The sequence below is a fragment of the Erpetoichthys calabaricus genome, chromosome 1, assembly GCF_900747795.2.
Source record: "Erpetoichthys calabaricus chromosome 1, fErpCal1.3, whole genome shotgun sequence".
Taxonomy (NCBI): Eukaryota; Metazoa; Chordata; class Cladistia; order Polypteriformes; family Polypteridae; genus Erpetoichthys; species Erpetoichthys calabaricus.
Genome location: NC_041394.2, coordinates 263,760,307 through 263,786,448, shown reverse-complemented (window position 1 = coordinate 263,786,448; position 26,142 = coordinate 263,760,307). Strand labels below are relative to the sequence as shown.

The 26,142-nt window shown below is 40.0% G+C and overlaps 1 protein-coding gene across 1 annotated transcript in view; it reads left to right on the top strand.

Annotated features, from left to right (window-relative positions):
* The first annotated feature begins 2,570 nt into the window (after positions 1-2,570).
* Positions 2,571-26,142, top strand: part of prrt4b (proline rich transmembrane protein 4b) — a 113,958-nt gene continuing 90,386 nt past the window's right edge. Inside the window, exons 1-2 of the mRNA XM_051930232.1 lie at positions 2,571-2,627; positions 3,141-3,453. The gene's annotated coding sequence lies outside the window, so the exon portion shown is untranslated. The remainder of the gene's footprint in view (positions 2,628-3,140; positions 3,454-26,142) is intronic.

Genomic DNA, 26,142 nt, shown 5'->3' with positions numbered 1-26,142 from the left:
TGGGCTGTTTAAAGCATTTTTATTTTAATGGCTTGGGTTTTAATGCTGCTCTTTGGTTAACTCTAGTTTGCCATTTGACACAAAGATCAATTCTCTTGATGTTAATTTGTCTGCTGGAGTGCAGGATGTCTGCTCATGGTGGCACTGACCTCTTCATATATACTATCTCTTTAGTCTACTACTTGATTGATTACTGCATCAACATTTCTCCTGTTCTTTTAATGTATATCTTTTGACAGATACATAGGTCTCAGAACCAACACTGGAATTAATTAAATTTAATATAGGACTTGTGCCTGTCCACAGCAAGGCAAATGGGCAGCTTTAGTGTTTGTTGTGATGTGAGATTTTGCATATAAGTTGAGTGAGAAGCATTTATGCATACAACCCCCTTACCTTATAAACAGTGGTAAGTCTGTGAGATCTGAGGCATTCTGACAAAAGCTACATATTAATAATACAAAAGGGGAAAGTAGAGCAATATATTACTCTACCAAGTCAAAACAGAGTTTTTGTTTGTGTGACGGGTCTGAATTGGATTAACAAAGGGAAGACTTAGGTACAAAGCTAAAATGTACTGCTGTAGCCACGTTGGACCTGACTGTGTGCTCTGTATATTCAGTGAGGTGGCTTACCCACTTACCCACCTCAAGCCACCATCTCCCTAGCCCTAGGCTACATCCACACTACTAAGTTTTTGCATTGTTTATGAATGAATTTCTGTCCATTCTAAAACAGCAGAAAACGCATTTGATATAGACGTTTGGCCACACCGGGCATGTGTGTAGTACTGGAAAAAACCCTCAAAAGAAGGGTAACGTTGCCAGCCACCAGATTTATCACAACACTGTTGTGACAGATAGGGGGCACTGTCGTCCCCTTGAACCCTCGGACAATATGCAGGATACCAGATAAAAGTCCAAAGATAATATTTATTATAATAATAAAGTGCACAAAGCACCCTCCACTCCACAATACTTCAATAATAATCACAATAATAATCAATACTCTAATCCTCCACTCCTAGCAGCTCAGTCACCCTTCCTCCCAACTCGGCTCACTGCTGGGATCTCCCAGAGTCCTTTTATATATCTTAACCCGGTAGTGCTTCTGATTCCCCAGCACTTCCGGGTCAGGTGAAACTCCTCTTTTTCTTCAGCCCGGAAATACGTCATTTCCTCTGTCCCTGTGACTAGGACGTACTTCCGGGTTATAGTGCAAATATAAATCCTTATGCCTCCCTGCAGCATCCTCTGGCAGCCCCCATGGTATCCAGCAGGGCTGCGAAGGAAAACTCCAAGGTCCATGATGCCCTGCTGGAATTCGGGGCCCCGCCATGTTGCAGGGAAGGCTCCATCTGGCGGCTTGGGGGTATTGGCCGGGATAAGCTGCCGGCTATATTCCACACTTTATTGACCAGTGTAATAAGACTTGGTCATGAGCATAAAGGTTTGGGGAATTAGCAACCCTGTATACTTGAAAATAAGGCAAAATAAAAAAAAACGTCTTTACAGACTCAAGTTCAATGTGGTACTGAGGTACCACAAGATGGTGGTGGATTTATATAATGGGAACAGAAAGAAGTGATGTCATCATTAGACAGGATCTTGGGAGGCGGAAAGAGAGAGTGTTTCTAGACAGCGTTAGCCCCTGACCAGGCTGAAAAACATTTACTTTTCAGCCTGTAAACTGTCTCCCATGTGCATTTGTGCGACACCAGTATTTGCTTTTTGTGCATGCATGCAGCATTCAAACTGTACAAAGCACAATTTAAATGCATACAGGTAAGCAACACAACAGATATCATGAAAAGTAACTCTATTATATCTGAGAATAAGGCTTTCTTCTAAGAAGGGTGACCAATCAGGGAATGAGACATTTTAATGAACAGAATGCAATCAGTGAAGGGCAAATCAGAACGTGAAAATATCTGCACTTTCAAAAGTTTACTTTTTAATCCAATCACATTGTAATGCTGAGCTTTTATTAGAATTAGGCTCTGGAGAGTATTTTTAAAAGTGTGTTTATGGGGTTTTAAAATGCCCGGGTAGTGTGGATGAAAGGTGAAAATGGGGACCAATGTGTGCGTTTTTAAATGTAAATGTAGTAGCGTGGGTGTAGCCCTAAATTTCCTCTCTCTCTCTTAAAGATCATCTCTTCACTCACCTCTACCTGTAAGTCTCCATTAGCCTTGAATCTCAGGTCTCCAAGGGAGCATCCCAGCTCCCTGTACTATTTGAGAATCCCTCATATATCCTCAAAGGACTATCTTCTCATTAACAACCAGAAGGAGTTGCCACCCCTGTCATTCCGCAATTGTCCTCACTCTTATAGACAACCTTAGCATCCACTGGGTCGTATATCTTCCAGCTTCTTGAGGAAATACTGCATGTTCCCCTCTAGGTTTCTTTTTCCCTCACACAAAAGGTTGTGCTCTTGCCTGTTACCACCCTTGGGAGACACTGTCAGCAATCTCAACGGACACAACACTTCCTTGCATTTCTCAGCTTCTTACCTGGCAACGTACATTCCCTTTGGCAATGCATGATTCTCTCAAGATATAGGACTTCACAAGACTCTTATCTGGCACCACAATTGTCCTGCGTGCATTTCCCCATCTCTATTGGGTAAGCTTCAACAGTCTAAATATGTTTTAATGTTAAGAAAAAACAATCTTTGTAAAAAATTGAGAAGAATTACTTAATATTTGTGTATGTGATGCAACTTTTTGTAAACGAATCTATAGCATGCAAAGGATCATAGGAAGGTTTAATAAATTTTAAATGAATGCAGTTCTGCAGTTCAGTAGTTTCTAGTTGGACAGTGTGCCTGCTGGCCTAACTGCTTCATCATATAACTACCAAGGATGGGAAATGTTTAGAGGCTCTTCATCAGTAATTACCTTCCCAAGATGGTGCCAGTGTACATGTTGGCTTGCTGTCTGCTGTTGTTACCTTTTGCTGTGCTCATTCTGTCTGTGCTTAGCTGTACTTGTTTTTCTATATCTGTAATACGTTATAACCATCAAACCCTTATGGATATATGTTCCTTTGTTATTGGATCGTGTGGTGGATTTCTGGGCATTTATTATTCTCATTGTCCTCTTTGTTGCCCCACTTTACTCACAATCCTTTCAACAGGTGTATGCTGCTCATCTTGCATCCAGTTACACCATAGAAAGTGCTGTAAGAAGTGCCAGGGTAAACAGAGTGGTGTTTTGATGAGGATTAAGCTGAAACTGGCTTCACATCATGGATCATTCGACGCATGGATCTGGGAAGACTGTGACAAGCTGAATCTTTTCTGATCTGCCGGTTCCTAAAACTTAGATATACTGGTCTTCTACCTGTGGTCACAGGTCAGCTATCTGGATCTCCAATGCCCCCCTGGATTCCCGCAGCATCATAATGGTGGAATTAACTATGGTACTCTTTCCCTACTGGAATCTTCACAGTGAGTGATTGATCCTTTATTAAAATGCGTTGTTCAATGTTAAATCTCTATTGAAGAAAAACATTTACTTTAAATGAAACTTTTGTCTCTCTTAAGGTAGACATCTTATTTCTGGCAGAGACTTGGCTGAGTGAGAGTGACATAAGCCCTTTTTCTGAATTTTCTTCTCCAGATTATAGTTTTTAGCTCTCCCATGTCTACAGGCTGTGGTGGAGGTCTGGCTGTAATTTTTACAAATCATTTTAAATGTTGGTTATTACCTACTGAGACTTTTTCTAGGTTTGAGGTTCAATTGATTAAGGTGGATTTGCTTCATCCAGCTCTCTGTGTCTTGGTATATATTGTAGATCTCCCCACTCGTGTAAGGATTTCATCCAAGATTTCTCAGATTTTTTGTCATTGATCATGACACTATATGATTGAGTTTTAATTCTGGGAGATTTAATACCTATATTTTCCTTCTAAAACTTTGGCAAGGAATTTTTTACATCATATGGAGTCTTTTGATTTTGTTCAGTTTGTTACAGATCCCACTCATAAACATGGTCATACTTTGGACCTTGTATATACGTCAGGATTCTCTCTTGGTAACACTGAAACAGATGATGGATATCTTTCAGATCACAGCTTTATTACATTTGATGCCAATTTACTGTATCTGCCTTCAGTGACTGTTCCTCCTAGTTATTGGTCGTGCAGCTTTAATTCTGCGTCTGCCAGGCTTTTTTGTAATTCTTATTAAACTATTTCTTTATCATCCAGGAGGGAAGCATCCTTTCTGGATCACAGCATTGATGAGCTTGTGAATTAATTCACATCTACTTGTGTGAATATTTTGAATATTGTAGCTCCACTTAAAGAATTGAAATGTAAACCAAGAAGAAAGCTGTGGTTTAATGACACTATATGTTCTCTCAAAAGCAAGTGTAGAAAGGCTGAGAGAATGTGGAAGAAGGATCGCCTCCAGGTCTCCTATAAGATCTTCAAAGACTCCCTTATTAATTATCAAGAGGCTGTGAAGGCTGCAAGAACCATATTTTTTTTTCAAATGTTATTGCAAGCAACTCCAACAATCCTTGAGTATTATTTAGTATTATTGATGCCATGCTGAATCCATCTGGAGGTTCTGCAAATTCTGGGTCATCACTCTTTTGTGATGACATTTTGCAATACTTTATCAGTATTGCTCACTTTTACTTTATCAGTAAAATTACTGATATTAGAGCTAACATTGTCCCCGTTGCTCAGGATCTGTTGGTGAGCATCATACACTTCACTGTTTCAGCAAGATTCTCTTTCAGACCTGATGAAAATTGCGAATTGTCACCATCTTTTTGTCCTCTTGACTTTATGCCTGTTTGATTCTCTAAAGTTGTGTTTGGTGTAATCAGTCCTAATTTGCGGTCAATTGTTAATATCTCTTTTGCAGATGGGGACTGTTCCTACATGCTTTAAACATGCAGTGATTCAACTCCTGTTAAAAAAGATAAACCTTGATCCCGAGCTTCCGAGCAGCTTTTGTCCCATTTCCAAACTACAATTTCTCTCCAAATTTTTGGATAAAGTTGTGGGTACCCAGCTACAAACTTTTTTGGAGCACAACAATATTCTTGATAAGTTTCAGTCAGGATTCTGAATATTTCACAGCACAAAATGGGCACTGCTAAGAGTAATGAATGATCTGCTGTTGGCAGCTGATTTTGGGAGGTGCGCAGTGCTAATTATATTGGAGTTGAGTGCTACGTTTGATATGGTTGATCATGACATTCTGATTAACAGGCTCGAGCAATGGGGTGACATTCGGGGTATTGTTCTTAAGTGGTTCACGGATTACCTTAAAGGCAGGATGTTTTCTGTATATATTGGTAGCACAGCATCTCCGCCTCTTTAGCCTGTTGGGTACCCCATGGATTTGTGTTAGGCTCGGTCCTCTTCTCTTTATATATGTTACCATTCTACTCTATATTAAACAAGTATAGCATCCTGTATCATTGTTATGCTGATGATACCCAAATTTATTTTCAATTGCAACCAGGTGAAATGGTTTTTAAGTGCTTAGACGATATAAAACCCTATATGGTAGTTAACTTCTTGTAGTTAAATGAGTCAAAACTAAAGTCATTCTATTTGGTCAACCCATTTTTACTCAAAATATTGCTAGCACATTGGGTCCACTTGTCCGATACGTAAACCCATGCGCAAAAAGTCTTGGGTTGATTTTGGATTCAGATTTTAAATTTGACAAACAGATCAATGCTATGGTAAAAAGTATTTTTTTCTACATCAGGTTGATTTATAAAGTTGTTTTTGACATTTAATAACCTATAAGAAGCTCATTCATGCTTTTGTCATGACTTGTCTGGATTATTGTAATGCCCTCTATGTCAGGGTATCCCAGGGTATCCCCCCACGGCTGGTGCAGAATGCAGCTGCTAGAGTTTTTACCAGCAGCAAAAAAAGGGATCACATCACTCTGGTGTTGATCTCACTTCAATAGCTCCCTATTAGTTACAGGGTGGGTGGCACGGTGGCGCAGTGGGTAGTGCTGCTGCCTCGCAGTTGGGTGATCTGGGGACCTGGGTTCGCTTCCCGGGTCCTCCCTGCGTGGAGTTTGCATGTTCTCCCCGTGTCTGCGTGGGTTTCCTCCGGGTGCTCCGGTTTCCTCCCACAGTCCAAAGACATGCAGGCTAGGTGGATTGGCGATTCTAAATTGGCCCTAGTGTGTGCTTGGTGTGTGGGTGTGTTTGTGTGTGTCCTGCGGTGGGTTGGCACCCTGCCCAGGATTGGTTCCCTGCCTTGTGCCCTGTGTTGGCTGGGATTGGCTCCGGCAGACCCCCGTGACCCTGTGTTCGGATTCAGCAGGTTGGAAAATGGATGGATGGATGGATAGTTACAGGGTGAATTTTAAGATTCTAGCGTTTGTGGTTAAAGCCTTACATGGGTCAGCTCCACTGTACTTAGCTGATCTTCTCGAATCATATTCATCAGCCAGGCAGCCAGGTCTTTAAATCAACTATTGCTTACTGTCCATTGAAACTAAGGGACAATTGTGCTTTTGCAGTGGCTGGTTCTAAACTGTGGAATGGTTTGCCCCTTGCAATAAGGTCGGCTCCCACAATTTATAGTTTTATGTTTTTACTAAATGCACTTTTATTCACTTGGTTTTTAGCTTAGGAGTTGATTTTGTTATCTGTCTTTATTTCTTACTATTAGTTTTTATTCTGTGTTTACCACCATGGTCAACTTTTAGTTGTTTTAAATGTGATATTTAAATAAATAAACCAAATAAACCAAACCTGGATGAGCATGCAGATGTCATAATGACATGCATCAAAAAATATGAGGGCAACTGTTAACCAATAAAAACGATTTGCATATTTCCTAATAAGAAACCACAGATCACTATTGAGAGCATGAAATTCCTGTAGGCATGCATTTCAAAATGATGACATGGAAACATACAAGAAATTCATAGAAAAACTCAGAAAAGAAATCCAAGTGGATTAATATTGGTACAGGGGTAAACTAGAGATGCAATTTAGAAGCCGTAATAATTTGTACAAACGTTGACAGGGATTAGGAATGTTTACAGACTACAAAATTGCATCTAATACAATATCATCTTCATCCTCCTTTCCATACCAAATTATAGGATAGAGTGCTGACTCCTCTTCTACACTGCTTGTTCACCTCTGACTGTTTGACCAGACACAGCTCTAGCTCCATCATTAAATTTGTCAATAACACCACCTTAATGATGAATGATGAGACAGCTCACAGAGCAGTGGTCTACCTACTGACTGAGTGGTACCAGAATAATAATCTCACCATTAATATCTTCAAAACCAAGGTTCTGATAAATAGACTTCAGAAGGCAGACCACACTTCCATATACATTGGAGAAGATGCTGCTTAAAGTGTGAGCAGATTTTAATTTCTTGGAGTGACCATTACTGACAAACTGAAGTGGGCACAACACATTTTGTCTTTCACCTCTACTTCCTTATATATCTGAGTATAGCTTGCAATTTCTCCATCAGTTCTCACAAATCCTTACTGTCAGCATCACATCCTGATACAGTGCCTGAACAGCTGAAGAATGTAAAGCACTGCAGGGGGTGGTGAAGGTGGCACAGAATATTACTGCCACCCACCTCCCTTCTATTCGTGACATATACAACACTCAATACCTTAGAAAGGCAAAGAGGATGATTAAAGACTCAGCCATCCGGCACTTCTCGCAAATAGTACAGGGCTATAGATTCAGGGACAGTTTCTACCCACAAGTTCTAAAATTGCTAAAGAATCAATCATAACAATTCAAATACTACAACATAACAAAGAGTGTGTGTAAATATACTGCTCAAAAAAATTAAAGGGAACACTTAATCATCACAGTCTAAGACCAAGTCATTTAAGGTTCAGGGATATCAATTTGTGCAGTTAGGAAGCAGAAGTGATTGTGAATCAACTTCACCTGTTTTGTTGCAAATGAAAAGTGATAACAGGTACACTGGAAAGGCAACAGCAAGACAACCCACAAAATGGTGGTTTTGCAGGTGGTGGTCACAGACAAGTGCTCTCTCGTTATTCTTCCTGACTGATTCTTCTCTAGTTTAACATTTTTCATAGTGCCGTGTCACTATTGGTAGCATGAGGTGGGACCTACAGCTGATTCAGGTTGCACAGGTAGTCCAGCTCCTCCAGGATGGAACATCTATATGTGCTGTTGCAAAAAGTTTGTTGTGTCTCCCAGCACCATGTCAAGACCATGGAGGAGATACCAGAAGATTGGGCAACATGTGGGCCAGTCAATGGCATCAATACCTTCATCATCCAGGAACTGTCTACACACTCCACATGCCACATGAGGCTGAGCATTGTCCTACACCAGGAGGAACCCGGGTCCATTGCACAAGCGTAAGGTCTGACAATGGCACTGAGGATTTCATCAGCAGTCATGGTACCATTGCCTAGTATTTGAAAGTCTGTTCAACCCTCCAAGGATATGCCTCCCCAGAACATCCCTAGCCCACTGCTAAACTGGTCACGCAGGCTGCATAACGTTCACTATGGCATCTCCAGACTCTTTCATGTCTGTCACATGTGCTCAATGTGAACCTGCTCTTATCTGTGAAGAGAATGGGGCACCAATGGTGGAGTTGCTAATTATGGTGCTCTTTGGTGAATGCCAATAGAGCTGAACAGTGATGGGCTGTGAGCACAGGTCCCACTGGAGGATGTCTGGCCCTGGGTTGATGCCCTTCTACAGAACTGTCCAGCTCTCCTCGTGTAATGCTTTGTCTCCTGGTTTCTCCTCCATGCTCTTGAGACTGTTGCGGGAGACACAGCAAACCTTCTTGCGATGGCACGTATGGATGTGCCATCCTAGAGGAGCTGGATTACCTGTGCAACCTGAATCAGCCACAGGTACCACCTCATGCTACCAGTAGTAATGAGGACAACAACAAAATGCAAAACTAGAGAAGAATCAGTCAGTAAGGATTAGGAGAGAGCAACTGTCTGTGGCCACCACCTGCTAAACAATTCCCTTTTGTGAGTTGTCTTTCTGTGGCCTCTCCCGTGCATCTGTTGTCACTTTTCATTTACACCAAAGCAGATGAAGTTGATTCACAATCGCTTGTGCTTCCTATCTGCACAAATTGATATCCGTGACTTGGTGTAGACTGTGATGATTAAGTGTTCCCTTAATTTTTTGAGCAGTGTTACAGTTAGTGTAGGGCTGCTTCAGCCTGCATCTGAAAAGGAAAAAAAGGTTAACGATTATTTCCACACTGAAAAGGAAAAAAGGTTAAAGACAAAACTTTTTGGCTGCACGCCACACCTGATGTTGTTTCTTTAACCTTCTTTCATAATCCGCATGGAAATAACCTTTAACATTTTTTCCTAAATGTATGCAAATACATATTCTATATTTTTTGTTTATTTATTTATTTGTATTTTTGTCAACTATTCTGAGGAGAAATGCAAGGGTGTTTTTAAAAGAATTACAACAAACTGGACTTGACTGATTAAAAATGCACTTATGCAGAACGTGATCATTTTAATTTGCATATTCCTAATCGGTTGACATAGTGTTTGGTTTACTTCATGGAAATAAACTGTATTTAAAAAGCAATTGACTGTCAGCATTAGGTTCCCCCGGTGAAATGAAATTATATTAGCATATTGTTTTTTCAGTTTTAAATTCTGACAAAATGAAATTGCTCATACTGGAAGTATGAGCATTTTCTTCATTTAATCACACATTGTAAACAATTACCTTCTTCACATGTCCTGGTGGTCCAACATAGTGAATTACAGAACCATAGCGATCCTCGGCTAATTAGCAGATTACCTGCTAAAGCTACTGACTTCAGAGGCTGGGAAAATTGTGATTACATTTGTGCAGGCAGTGAGGCACATCAGGAAGGGTAGGCTGTGACGTACACTTTAGAAGAGGCCTCCAACTGTGCCAAAAAGGCTGTGCACAGGCAAGCAGTCAGCTCTGCAGAACAATTACATTTCCATCAAGACATATTTTGTGCATTCTTCTACTCATTCGATCAGTCTTATTGCTTTATTAATGGAAGCTTGTAACTATTATAATTATTACAAGTAATACACGCATTAGCACCAAGGGCAAAAGCAGCTTATGTCACACAATAACAACAACAACAACAACATTTATTTATATAGCACATTTTCATACAAAAAGTAGCTCAAAGTGCTTTACATAATGAAGAAAAGAAGAATACTGTAAAAGACAAATAAGAAATTAAAATAAGACAACATTAGTTAACATAGAAAGGAGTAAGGTCCGATGGCCAGGGTGGACAGAAAAAACAAAAAAAAAACTCCAGAAGGCTGGAGAAAAAAATAAAATCTGTAGGGGTTCCAGGCCACGAGACCGCCCAGTCCCCTTTGGGCATTCTACCTAACATAAATGAAATAGTCCTCTTTGTAGTTAGGGTTCTCACGGAGTCACTTGATGCTGATGGTTATACAGACTTCTGGCTTTTAATCCATCCATCATTGTTGGAACATCATGGTGCTTTGGGTAGATGGTGGTGGCACAAGCCACCACCAATAGGACACCGGAAAAGAAAACAGAAGAGAGAGTAGGGGTTAGTACAAATTTTGAATGAATAGTTATTATAATGAATTGGATATACAGAGTGTCAGGATTAAATTACAGTGAAGTTATGAGAAGGCCATGTTAAAGTAATGTGTTTTCAGTAGTTTTTTAAAGTGCTCCACTGTATTAGCCTGGCGAATTCCTACTGGCAGGCTATTCCAGATTTTAGGTGCATAACAGCAGAAGGCCGCCTCACCACTTCTTTTAAGTTTTGCTCTTGGAATTCTAAGGAGACACTCAGTTGAGGATCTGAGGTTGCGATTTGGAATATAAGGTGTCAGACATTCCGATATATAAGACGGGGCGAGATTATTTAAAGCTTTATAAACCATAAGCAGAATTTTAAAGTCAATTCTGAATGACACAGGTAACCAGTGTAGTGACATCAAAACTGGAGAAATGTGTTCGGATTTTCTTTTCCTGGTAAGGATTCTAGCAGCTGCATTCTGCACTAACTGCAAACGATTGATGTCTTTTTTGGGTAGTCCTGAGAGGAGTGCATTACAGTAATCTAGCCGACTAAAGACAAACGCATGAACTAATTTCTCTGCATCTTTCGATGATATAAGAGGTCTAACTTTTGCTATGTTCCTTAGGTGAAAAAATGCTGTCCTAGTGATTTTATTAATATGCGATTTAAAATTCAGATTACAATCAACGGTTACCCCTAAGCTTTTTACCTCCGATTTGACTTTTAATCCTAATGCATCCAGTTTATTTCTAATAGCCTCATTGTATCCATTATTGCCAATCACTAAGATTTCGGTTTTTTCTTTATTTAATTTGAGAAAGTTACTATTCATCCATTCTGAGATACAGGTTAGACATTGTGTTAGCGAATCAAGAGATTTGGGGTCATCAGGTGCTATTGATAAATACAGCTGTGTGTCATCAGCATAGCTGTGGTAGCTCACGTTATGTCCCGAGATAATCTGACCTAATGGAAGCATGTAGATTGAGAAGAGCAGCGGACCCAGGATAGAGCCTTGTGGAACACCATATAGAATATCATGTGTCTTTGAGTTATAATTACCACAACTAACAAAGAATTTTCTCCCTGCCAGGTAGGATTCAAACCAGTTTAAGACACTGCCAGAGAGGCCCACCCATTGACTAAGGCGATTCTTAAGAATATTATGATCAATAGTGTCAAATGCGGCACTCAAATCTAAGAGGATGAGAACAGATAAATGGCCTCTGTCTGCATTTACCCGCAAGTCATTTACTACTTTAACGAGTGCAGTTTCTGTGCTGTGATTTGTTCTAAAACCTGACTGAAATTTATCAAGAATAGCATGTTTATTGAGGTGCTCATTTAACTGCATAATGACTGCCTTCTCTAGAATTTTACTTAAGAAAGGCAGGTTAGAGATGGGTCTATAATTTTCAAGAGAAGAGGGGTCGAGATTATTTTTCTTAAGTAGGGGTTTAACTACCGCAGTCTTAAGACAGTCTGGGAAGACCCCCGTATCTAATGACGAATTTACTATGTCAAGAACATTATCAATAAGCACACCCGATACTTCTTTGAAAAAATTTGTTGGTATTGGGTCAAGGGCACAGGTGGATGGTTTCATTTGAGAAATTATTTTATGTAAATCAGGTAAATCTATCCTAGTGAAAGACTCTAATTTATTTATTATGGAGTACTGGGGTTTCGGGGGATCCTTAGTGTTGGGGAGATATACTATGTTATTTCTAATATCATTAATTTTTTGATTGAAAAATACAGCGATAGCCTCACAGGTTTTACTGGAAGTACTTAGGAGGCATTCCTTTGAGTTACCTGGGTTTAACAGATGATCAATTGTCGAAAATAACACTCTGGGATTACTAGCATTGTTATTTATAATCTTAGAGAAATAGCAGCGCCTCTCAAGACGGACTGTGTTATTGTATTCTGTTATTTTAACTTTTAATATCTCATAGTCAATAGTTAGTTTAGTCTTCCTCCATTTACGCTCAGCTCTACGGCATGTTCTCTTTAAATCAGACACTCTTTGGGTCTTCCAAGGTATAACAATGCTAGAAGATTTTTTAACTGTCTTTTCAGGTGCAACTATGTCAACAGCAGCCCTCACTTTAGTATTAAATCTTTCCACCTTACTATTTACATTCTCCTCGCTATTATAGTTGGCACTATAAACGGACTGATTGGTTAGAATGTTTGTAAGTTTTAAAGTTGCTGATGAGTCAAAGAAGCGTTTTTTAACAATATGCTTCTCATGAGTGTTTTCTATCATTATTTCTATATTAAAAAGTAGAAGAAAATGGTCTGAAAGACCCGTATCAATGACCTGCTTTATATCAACTTTTAGTCCTTTAGTAATTACTAAGTCTAACGTATGACCTGCTTTATGTGTAGGCTGATTAACGAGCTGTCTCAAATCAAAAGAGTCCAGGAGGTTCATAAATTCTTTTACTTTTTGGTCACATTGATTATCTACATGAAAATTAAAGTCGCCGACTATTAAGAGTGCGTCATAGTTCGTAATTAAGATTGACATCAAGTCAGAGAATTCCTCAAAGAAAGACGCGTTGAATTTAGGAGGTCTATACACGGATAATACTAGAACGTGAGAATCTCCCTGAATAACAATGGCGAGATACTCAAAAGACTTGAACTTACCAAAACTGATATTTTTACATTTTAACCTGCTAGAGTAAATGTTTGCTAGCCCTCCACCTCTCTTTCCTTGGCGATCAGCACGAGTAAAACTGTAATCCGGAGGCGCAGATTCGATTAAAACAGCTGCGCCATCTGAGCTAAGCCACGTTTCACTTAGTGCAATAAAATCTATTTTTTTTTCACTAATAATGTCGTTGATAAAAAACGTCTTGTTAGTTAAAGCTCTAATATTTAATAGTGCCATATTCAATGTTTCGGAGGAGCAGAGATGAATACTATGTGCGTTATTGATATAGGGAACAGGAATTAAGTTATTTTTATTAGCGCCGCTCTGTGTGTATTTTTTATTTAATCTATGATCTGTTTTTACAGTTTTAATACATTGTTCATCTAAAGTAGTAACTTTAATTAAATTATTGGCGTTTATGCCGTATTGCCTAGATTTTCTATGTGCATTAAGATTGGTTATTACAGTATTTATGTTGCGCACTTTTATGGAGGATTTTTTTAAACAATTATCATGACCAAACACAGGAGTGGCATTTCGGAAGGGGTTAAAAGCAGAGATAGATAGTCAAGATAAACGAATTACCTTCGATATGTTTTCGGAGAGGACCCGGGCGCCGAAGCTGTTCGGATGCAGACCATCTCGCTTGAAGAAACGCGGTCTTTCCCAAAAGAGGTCCCAGTTGTTAATGAACCCGATGTCTTGATTCTTGCAGAAGCCCTGCAGCCAGTTGTTTAAACCAAGCAGACGACTGTAATACTCGTTTGATCGTCTGACGAGAGGGAGTGGACCCGAGATGAATATCTTTGCCGATGGGGTCCTCTCCTTTGTGTCTTTAATTAATGCAGTGAAGTCTGCCTTGAGGATCTCCGACTGTCGGTGCCTTATGTCGTTTACGCCAGCATGTATAACAATGGCTCCAACTGCCCTGTTCTTGTAGATCGCCGGTGCACGTCTCGTCACATCTCGGACACGAGCACCGGGAAAACAAGAAACAAAAGATTTTCTATTAGGGCAAGTGATATTGAATGATCATTCCTTAATTCCTTAATATTGACAATGATATTTGGGAGGTAGGAGAAGAGGTCACAGTAATACTGGGAGAGCTTGTAACACAGGTATGGCCTGAGCTGGAAACCCAGTTTCCTGAGGCTGTGAGGCAGCAGAATTATCCTCTGCACCTCCAGGTTGCCTATTGTTCAGGAAAAATAGCACTACAATACAGATACTGCTCACCATTTACATTCAGGTTTGTCATTGGGCACTCACTATCCTGTTTTGATAATATATGTCCCTTTTTTCCGCGACATTATGCATTGGCTCTTAGTCAAAAGTTATTGCATTATACAACATGTCTAAATTATACGATGCTGATATTTATTCAGTTACTTTCCAAACCTGTTAATGTCAACACAGCATCATAGTTAGATTGAATTTATCATGGTAGAATTGTGCAAGATTCCAGTTCAACATATGAAATATTAACTCTGCTTAGGAAGTTTAGAATTAGTCAACTAACCTCAATTGCACAAGCTTGGTATGTACACAACAACGGGATTGTGCGAAAAGGTAATGGAGCATAAATTGAATCAGCTCGCTGTGAAAAAGAGACACCTTCACAGTCAGACATTCAGATAATCACTTGAGATGATGGAGTTCACCTTTGGCTTGTCCGGCTAAGAAGTTTGCTTTCAAAATAAAAACTGTATGAGATATACTCCCGCAGGAGGCGAGACAGTGTGATTTTTAAATGAAAAAGGACCAGAAACTCACACATTTTTACAGCTTTGTGCCAAAAAGTTAAGCCGATTAAGCCCAACACCTTAACCAAGAATCAGAGTTTCTAAATTCACACACTTAATAATCTCATAGCTTTATGTTTATCCATAATCTTGGTTGATCCAAAAATGATACTTGTATATGGTTGCTCCACTGACATCAGACACTGCCTACTCTCGGGCCATTCTTGGTAGTTTCACAATAGCAGTGAATTGTTTTGAAATATTGTCATGGGATAATGCTAGCACTTTTCAGCTTCTTCAAATGAAAAACAAACGCCAGATTAAATATTTTTAGACCAAACCTCTTCCAGAATAGATGTACATCTATATGAAACACAAAGAAATGTGAAGAAAAATTCTGATCCTAATTCTGCTCTGAAAACAGCTACAGCAGAATTAAAATACTGACTAGGACCTTGAATTCAGATCTTGAATTAATTGTATAACAGATCTCATAGACGCTCACATATCAACACTCACTGCACAATGCTTATTTACAATTAAATTCATAACTGTGTTTCTTTATCACTTTGTCTCATTTTATTCTAAATGTGTGGGAAACGTTTACCTCCCCAATTAAGCATGCTGACTGATATTCTTGCGTGTTTTGTTACAAAAATTCTATGCAATACATTTCCCAGCAAATGTATGGGAGTAATAGGCTTAAAGAAAACAAATGGAGCTAGAGAAAAGCCCACCATAAATACACTAGATGTTCACTGTATACTGTAGGATGGAAACAGAATCTAGCAGTGCAAACTGAGCAAAGTGATGATCATAATTTTTGGTTCAGGCAACTTAGAAAGTTTAAAATCAAAAGCTTATACTGTCTATCTGTAGTTGACATTTGGATAGTATAAGAAAAAAGAGGGAAATACATGTTAAAACCACTTCAGAACCTATAAAATGCCTGTGCCTGTTGCAACAAACATGGTGGCCATCAACCTAGTTTAAACAATTATAGAAGCATTGGTGTGGCTGCAGGCTTTAGGCAAATCCCCGGAGATGTAAGTACTTTCAACCAGGTATCATGGTGAGCAACTAAAGCAAACTCATATTTATGGCTTAGGAATTAAGGAATGATCATTTAATTTAAACTTTAATGTGGAGAACTCATTAAAGTGATACAATTCTGAGACCACCCTGGGGATGACTGTACTCAATACAGAACCCCGAGAGCACGTCATCACACAAAGGGTTGTGGAAATCTGGAACAAACTACTGAATTATGTAATTGAAGTGGAACTTTTCCAAATGATCTGGAATATGTGTTTTTTGATCATAGATGGGAAGGTGTTGCTACCTCACTGCTCCAGTGCTTGCATATTCTTCCCTTGATTATGTGGGTTTTCATGTATGTTAGGTTAAATGTTGATTCTAAATTAGGCCCACATGAGGGAATGTATGTGAGTGTATCCTGTGATTGACTGGCACCCCGTCCAGGGTTGGTACCTACCAACCATGCACCCAAAGCTCTTGGGATAGGCATGACTATAAATTAGACTAGATTTAGATTAGAAACTGGATGGACAACTTAGTTTTCACCCATCCAAATGAGTATGATGAACTGAAGGGCCGCCTCTCATTTGTTAAACTTCCTATCTTCTACTAAAGAGTTAGAGAGTATGGCCTGCCACTATGATTAAACTTGAATGCAGTAGTACTGTATTGTTATAAGTACTTACTTGCCTCTCTGGCCCACATGATAAAATATATTGTGGGGAACAGCCCGGACACAGACAGGTAGACACGATGTTATCACCACACACACGTTTATTCATCATATTTCTATTATATACAGTGCACATACCCAGTGCCTCAGCACCAATCACCCCTTTAAGTCCTGGCCACAACACAATGCCTTATCAGTCTCTGGTCCGCCTCCACTCCTCTCCACCAAGCTTCGTCCTCTTCCACCCGACTCTTGCCCCTGACTGGAGGGAGGTGGCCCCTTTTATTCACCCCGGATGGGCTCCAGCTGCATCCTGAGGGCCTGTAGCCACACCCCTGTGTGGCGGAAGCCCCAGCGGTGAAACCGGAAGTCCACCGGGTGTCTCCATATCTCTTCCCCCCAGCACTTCCCGGTGTGGCGGAAGTACTGAGGTCCAACATTCCCAAGGCATCGGGGCGCCCCCTGGCGGTGACCACGGGCCCCTACAGGGTAGAGCTTCCAAGCTCTGTACCCGTGGCCCCCAAAGCAACCAAGGAGGATGCCCCCTCGTGTCCTGGAGGAGGCACAAGCCCTCCTCCGCTCCTCCTGGGCATCCCGGTCGGGCGACAAACCTAGCCGGGTGCCACAATATGTTAAAAATGCAGCATATTCAAGAAATCCATCCATCCATCCATCCATCCATTTTCCAACCCGCTGAATCCGAACACAGGGTCACGGGGGTCCGCTGGAGCCAATCCCAGCCAACACAGGGCACAAGGCAGGGAACCAATCCTGGGCAGGGTGCCAACCCACCGCAGCAAGAAATCATTATTCTTCTTTATTCCTAAAAACATTTGTTCAGCACACTAGCCATTCACTTGGCCAGCAAGTCCAAAGACAACTTCAGCCTTCCTTAGGGCATCTCTTTCATGTTTGCTGTTGTTGTAGTTTATAGTGTAAAGTATTGTTAGGCACAGAAAAAAGTCACTTAAGTGAAAAATCCAGTGAATGTTAATTGAATGCTAGAATGCATCAATCCATAATCTGCCTTTTGTGCAGCATAAGTCTTTAAATTCACAATCTTTAAAGCCTGTCAGCTACAGGAATATCATAACTGGAGACATTCATCTGTGCAGTGCAGGATTTACGTATAAGCTACACAAGCTATAGCTTAGGGCCACCGCCTTCTTGGGGGCCCCCAAAACAAATTGTCCGAGTGAGCAATTGTCATATATACTTAAATATACTACAGCATTATTTGTCCCAATCAGGCCCGGCCTTAGGCATAGGCGAAGTAGGCGACCGCCTAGGGCCCCGGCGTCCGGGGGGCCCCGAATCAACTCCTTAGTCTAATTTTCACGCATTTCACAGAGCTTCCAGGGGGGCTCCGCCTCCCTCAGGGGGCCCCTGGACCCCCCTTTCGCCTAGGGCCCCATAATACCTAAGACCGGGCCTGCATCTGTGTAAGATTTTCAAGTTCATTTTGTAATGGTTTACACTGCAGGCCACCATTTTTGAGGATAATTTTAATGATCTCTTCTCATATTTTTCATAATGATGGGAATCATAGTTTCAGCTTTGATTTTCTGAACTGCTTCATCAAAAAAAGTCACATCTTTCAAGGTGGTAAATTACAAAATGTCCCCAATCATTTTCACTTGAAACAGCAATCTGATTATGTGCTGAATTTGCTGTAATTACTTGATTGGACTCAGAAGATTTCAATCTGCTGCTGTCTCTTGCTGGTACTGCTGTAAATAGGGCTTTTTCTCCTAAAGGACCCAGATGTTGGTGTCTGCTGTCATCAATCAAATGATTATTAGCTTACAGAGAGGCTTTTGTGGCCAACCCTGTTAAAAAAAAAACATTTCCACATTTTGAATGAATGTTTAGCTCAGTGTAGGTGCAATAATATAATCAAGATATTCACTGTCGAGTTCCGCTGATCATCTGACGTCTGGCAAGGCATTGTTTATTTCTTCAATTATTCAGCATAAACACCACAAATAATAATATGTTTTGCTGCAGGGATGTTTATACAAGTGTAATGTGACAGGTCATTTCATTTTAACAGGATAATTCATTTTTTTAGTACCTGTTATATTTGAGATCTATCATTGTGCTGATAAAAATGCAGCATCATTTAAACATGGCATTTTATTTGTGTGAAATGCTGAAAGCATTTCTAAAGGATGTATGTATTTTTACTGTACACTGAAAATACAATTTGGATTACTGCTTGGACTCCAGACTTGATTTCAGTAAGGAGTGTTGCTATTCCTCTTTAGTTTACTTGGGTTTATTTCTTTCACTGCATTGTCCAAAGATTTGTGGGTAGCAGAGTTGACAGTTCACAGTTACCCTGGTGTGACAGTGTGTTTCATAGCTAGTTGGGGGTGTTATTGTTACATACAGCTAGTGATTCTGACTCAAGGTAAGTGGGTTTAGTAAATTCAAAGACAAAAATGGGCTTTCTAATGGTGATTGCTGCCACCTGTAAAAATAGTTTGCCACTGGTTTTAAAAATCTATTTTTATCACCATTTTATTTCAAGTATACTAGCTGTTCTATCTGGTAGAGTGGTAAATGTGCTGTGATGGACATCATACATGGGCTGCCATTCTGGCCAAGATGGTTCAAGGGTCCTTACCCAACCAGGAGGCCAGTATAATGGAGTGACAGGGGGAGATTACCTGCATGGACTATTTGCTCCCCTGATACCATAGGGGGAAGTTTCCCTGGGCTACGGTGTCTGCATTGATACCCACAGGGCAGACTGGGAATTGCAGTCCCATGAAACATCCCCACTGGGTTTCCAAGGATGCGACCAGGGGAGGCTGCAGGAACAGACCACCCCTTCTATAAGGGTCTTCTGCCTGATCTGGAAGTGTTTCCGATGTGCATCACTGTAACACTGGAAGTTCTCCCAGGTCTGGCATAAAAGGAGTCCAGGCAGCACCTCACCTCAAGAAGTCAGAGTCGAGAGGCAGATGACAAAGCTTACATGGAGGAGCTAAAGGATGCTTCTGTAAACTATACAAAGAAGTCGTTGGTGAAGGTATTTGTTAAAATAAATTATTATTTGAGCTGGGGACTTGTGTTGGTTTTGGTGTATTTGAGGGCTTGAGGATTTGTGGCACCCCATACTGGTCAGAGTACATTACATGTGTGAAATAAATAAAAAGCAGATCTGACACTTATGACCTCCTCCTTGCAAAAGAAAGAGATTGTTTTAGTATTAATTAGCATCTAGTGCTTCTGAGCTTATTAAGGCCTTGTGAAACTAAATGTAAGGTTTAGGGAAATAATTCTGCAGCAAAAAGCAATCATATAACATTAATGTAATTTTCTCAACAATTCAGTAATACTACTGAAATGTCATAGACCATGTAGAATGCACCACGGTCATAACGTACAAGTCAGTCGCCGAGAGATAAATAAGGCTTGAGCAGCACACACCTCCTCTCAGTGCAGCACTCCTGGTGGATCTTCACAAAGTGTTCACCCCCCATCTCAAAAGACTCGTTACACCAGCTCAAACATGGAATTCATCACAAATGGGTCACGTGTTGTTTGCCCTGACAAAGACTGAATATGGCCTTTTTTGTTTGTCATAAAATGAGCATTCAGAAAAGAGGGAATGGATTTTTGATACGATCAACTGCTAAAGAGTTGTTGGGCAGCAAACATAAAAATGTTCTTCTTAACACACTTAAACAACCAGAATAACAATTGTGGTCAGCAGAAATACCTGATTTATGTGTTGTTTTGTTACACAATCGTCTCTAAATCTTTTGTAGTAAAAATTTTGCTGATATCATGTTGTGCTCTGGAGATATTGAGGTTAAAAGTGCAAAGGTCAAGAAAAAATGATCATTTTAGTGAGGTTTTGATTTTTTTCTTGTTATTTAAGCATTTAGCCTATATTCAAAGTTACACTATAGCGGAAATAACTGCAAAGTTTTGTTGAAACAGGTGCTGCGGTTTTTGCATGATGCTCAGACAGACAGAAATTAAGTTTTTTATATGTAACAATAAGAGTAATATATAAGACTAGCTGGGTAAGCCCGTGCTGTAAAAAGCCTAGGGTCCTAGAAACTATTGAAATCATCATAAAAAAACTGAAATGTAGAGATGTCAGGTAATTGAAAGGAACTACTCTGGGCATCTCTCTCCAAGGAGGTTTTGTTTTGCCGATGTGCTCACATCGCTTGTGTTATTAGCGGGTAAGTGAGTTTCTGTTTCCTTGGAGGTGGAGCCCTTACCCCAAGGGTACTCCACCTCTCACTTCCGGGCAGGACAGACAGACACACACACACTTCCATGCGTAGATGTTTATATATAAGATAAGATAAGATAAATACTGTAGGTTCTAAAAAATAACAAAGTGCCATTTCTTCTGAGCATTTTCAATTAGGCACACTACTGACCTGCTGCTGCCATTTACCAGATATACAGTGCTATTAATTTAGTATTATTTCCTCTAATAATGGAACATTTTAGTGAGGTGGGCTCAGTTTTTTTCTATTTTTTTGTAGAAAATGTAAAATTTTATTATTGTATATTCTAAGTTAGAGAAAACTGGAAATAAATGCAAAGTTTTATAGAAACAGGTGCAGTGGTTTTTGTATGATGCTCTAACAGACAGCTGGACAGAAAATCAATTCTACATACTGTATATAGATTACTACCTGAAATACCCAGCGTTGCCCAGGATGAAAATAAAGTGTTTTTCTTATTGTTTGAGAAAAATATAATTAAAAAACTTTAAAAATAAATTAACAAACAATGAAGATTCACTAATGTACAGTACTTGTCTTGCAGTCTTGTATGTATGTTATCATCCAGTTGACGCTCAGAACCGGCCGACTCTATTTAATTTCAAAAGCAACAGGGGCGCGGTGGTGCTCAAACATAAAGAATGCTGGCAGTCACCTCCAGTTCGCCCTCTGGTGGTCGTTCCGAATGTCAACTGTATGATAACATGCATACAAGACCGCACAATCACTCCCCACCCTACCCAGAAGGGGGTGAGTTAGGGCTGATTTCATCCTACAGTATTTTTAGTTGACCAATGACAAACACGTGTACCAAGTTTCATGAAAATCGTTCCTGTCATTCGGAAATGATGCTGGAACATATATACATACACACACACACACACACACATTGACTTTTATATGTATATAGATGAAGTTTACAGTTAAAAAAATTTACATTTTTTGTTCACGAATGAAGAACTAAACTAGTTGGAAAACCCACTAAATCTTGGAGGGCTTGAGGTTTGGTTGAAGTCAGAGGCTATTAAATTCTCACCATCCTCCTCCTCCTCTCCATGTTAATGGGAGTATCGTCATGAAACTAGAAGACAGACTGCAAGGTAAGCAAGTGGGCATGGATCAATTAGTGAGAGAGTGGCTACAAACCTTTACTTATGTACAGTATATGCTAAATAACCAATAGCAATACAAAGAATTGTACAACATCGTTTGCTTCACGTGGTCTTTGTTCATTCACAGATGACATTTACCAGATGGCCCAGTTTGTTAGTTCCAGATTATATATCCTTAATCAAAAAATTAAAAGAAATCATTCTTGCCTTAGAGAAAGCTCCTTTTTCAAATCTCCAGCAGGAAGAAAGTATCTATTTTTGCAGCTGTGCTGACATCTTCACCAAAGTGTCAGAAAAACAACCAGACGTCTTATTTTTGCAAAAAGCACCAACTGAACTGAACTAAACGGAGAGAACTCTTTTTGAAAAAAGTCTAATAAAAGGCAGCCACTCTCTCCCCTTGTCTTGTAAGCACCTGGCTTTCTGTCTGATACCAGGGCAGTTACTACTTCATAGACACACAAGCCAAGGTTGATTCTCATGGGAATCAAAGGCTAAACTTTCTAATTTAGAAAAATATTTTAAATCCTGCTTTGCCTTTTAGGTTCCCCACAATACACTTCACTTATGTTCAGCATTACAAGACAGTCAGGAAATGGTGTCTCTCCTGAAATGTGTCAGTTGGGAAAGTTGAAGTATCTCCCATACAAGGATTTTGGATTGGTGAGTTGATTTTAGTGCACAGCTTTGATGATTCTTTTGGTTCTGACATAGTGTGAAATTCAGCTATGATTCTGTCACACCCTTCTGTTACAATCCATCTCCTGGTTCTGTTTACGCTCTGTAAAATTGACCATAAACGTCAACTCCCAAAACGGTGTTTAAGCCAGTTGTAGATAATATAACACTTGGTTCCAGCACAGACTTATGAAATGTTGATTACTATTATTCCAGTTAAGGAAAATATAGCATACTAGCCATGTGCACCCAACTATGTTGCACGTGTTAAAGTTGTCGGTGAAGGGCTCCCTGTTTAAACGTGGCTGCCAGTCGTGAACTGGGCCCTTCGTTGCACAGCATTATGATTTTTTATAAGGGAAACAAAATTACAAAAGAAAACCCTTGGACATTGATTCGATAGGAACGGCCTACTCAGAATCACTGTCCGAATAGTAATTATGTGGTGGTGTAGGAGCATTTCTGCTTCTCTCCGTTCACAGTCCGTCTCGTTTTCACGACACTGCCGTTTCCTCTCACGATCTCTTTTCAACCTTTCTCCAATCTCGCAGGTTGCTTTGTGGCAATCCAAAGAGTAAGGCAATAAACACGGAGCAATGGTTATAAAAGGGGGACATATAGGTATCCAGGCTCTTGAAAGAATAAATAGGGATCACTTCACTGACATGTGAGCAACCCACGGTACAACTGTGAGACGCGCAGCACTCGCCGGCTACAACGTAACAATAATAATTTCTGGAACGTGCTGTTACGTTGTCATTCATTTTACCCACTGTCTTTCTTTCATTCATATGTTACGTAGGCACGTACCTTTTATCTTCGGCAATCTCATTCTCTAACCAGGCCTCAGGAGCTAACCAGTGTAACACTGTCCACCACCCCTTTCGTTATTCCGGCATATTGTTGACATCCGTGAGTAACAACAACGTACTAAACTGGAAGGTGGTCTACGCATGCGTGGAATTCGCAGACAAACAAAGATCAAGATCCAAATGAAGATTATATATAAAGATTAGTTAATTTAAAGCACAACAATTTGTTTAGTTTGAATGTCTGTGTTTTGAGGTGTGACTGGAGTACTACAGTCTTCAGTAGTATAAGCCTGGAGGAGATTCTTAATGCAATGCCTATGTTTTAGCTGTCTCTCTACTACCATCTAGTGCTTCTTCTTCTAATTCATTCGCGAACAAACAATGATCAAGATCCAAATGAAGATTATATATAGAGATGATCTCACCATTAGTTTATCACTAGAGATTCTAATACCTACTATGCTTCAGTAGAAGAAGAAAAAAAATTTAATAAAAGGATTCAAAAAATGATTTGTTCTCTTTAACTTAGCCAAAGCTAGCCAGCAATCATTGATCAAAGACAAAACAATAAGCAAAAATCATAATTGAAAAGTTGTTGCCAAAGGTGGTTATAAACTAAGGAAACACACTCGTTAACTCTCAGAGTTTAATAAAATTTTCGGTGACCCGGAAGTGCATTGTGCTAACCTTTAAAGTATTGTGTTGATGACATCACATGACACACACAAAAATACAAAAATATAGCAACAGTAAACAAAATGGTGGCATCCCTAAAAATAATAATTGAGGCGCAGTAAAATGTTACATTTTCTTAACATTCTTCCAATAATTTTTTAAGTTACAAAATTGCATTCTACACAATTCACACAAAAGAAAGCAAAAAAAAAGATTCAGGAGAAGATAATAAATACATTCAGACGATAGAAATATTATGCAGTGTTACTCCAAACATTATCGTAAAAGGATTAAGAATAACTATAAACCTGACACTATCTGACGGGTACATAAATAACTTCTCTACAAAATTCTTCATTTAGGACAATCCAAGAACATGATATAGCAAGGCTGGAGATGCAGTCCATGGCATTGTGTAGGCTCCAATCCCTGATATATTTTGGATCATTGTAATGTAGTAAATGTATATAATATACAATTTTAAGATAAATTACAGTATGTTTTGCACAGATAGATGAAGGATGAATGAATGTGATGAATAATTGATATCCACTAAAATATTAACAGGCAGGTTTAATTGGTTGATTTATTGCACTTGTCCAGCCTCTAGAGTTGTCCTCAAAAAGGTTCTGTTAAATGCAACATAATTTCATGCATGTAGCATAGTGGAGCAGTGGTTTGCAATACTGTCTCAGCTCCAGTACACTGGATTTCAACCTCGACCCCTGCAGTATTTGTATGATGTCTGCACAGTCTTCTAGTGTTTGCTTGAGTTTTTATCTGTTTACATTTGTTTTTCTTCAACGTTCCCACTGTTGTGTAGGTTTGCTGATCACCATTCTAAATTTTCCCTGATCAAGAAAATGGGAGTCTGTGCATGACTGTGCCATGCCATGGACTTGGGCTCCATCCAGGAATGGCTCCTGCCTTGTGCCCATGGATAACATGGTATAGAAAATGGATAGACAAACTTGAATACTGAATTAGCAGGGTTCTGGAGCTTATTCTAGCAATACTGCATGCAAGCCAGGAAAGAGTCCTGGACAGACTGCCAGTGTGCACACACACACACGCACGTACACCCACACACATGCATTTACACTCACCCAGTCTAACCACCAATTAGGCTAATCTTTACATCAGTGGGGATGTGAAAGGACGTCTGTAGTACTGTGAGGAAACTTCAACATGCAATTGCCACACCAGTGATAACCAGGCATAATTGAACCAAGAATGCTGTTTCCATGAAGAAAATGTGCTGCTAATTGCTATGCTACAGTGTTGCCAGGCTACTATAGTGTCATGAAAAAATTCCCGTATAAACATCATAACAAATTTCAACATCAGCAATGTTGTCTTGTGACTTAAGCAATTGAATGTGAAGCCACAATGTTGGAGGCCTCCATAAATGCTTTAGTGTAAATAATCCATCCATCCATCCATTTTCCAACCCGCTGAATCCGAACACAGGGTCACGGGGGTCTGCTGGAGCCAATCCCAGCCAACACAGGGCACAAGGCAGGAAACAATCCTGGGCAGGGTGCCAACCCACCGCAGGACACACACAAACCAAGCACACACCAAGCACACACTAGGGCCAATTTAGAATCACCAATCCACCTAACCTGCATGTCTTTGGACTGTGGGAGGAAACCGGAGCGCCCGGAGGAAACCCACGCAGACACGGGGAGAACATGCAAACTCCACGCAGGGAGGACCCGGGAAGTGAACCCGGGTCCCCAGGTCTCCCAACTGCGAGGCAGCAGCGCTACCCACTGCGCCACCGTGCCGCCCTAGTGTAAATAATGAAGAATTCAAATATTATAGCATTTTATTTCATTCTCTATCAAGTGTTATTCTATGAAGTCACTTTGAAATAGGTGTATTATCAGGAGGTTTTTAACAAATGTCATCAATATTTGAATA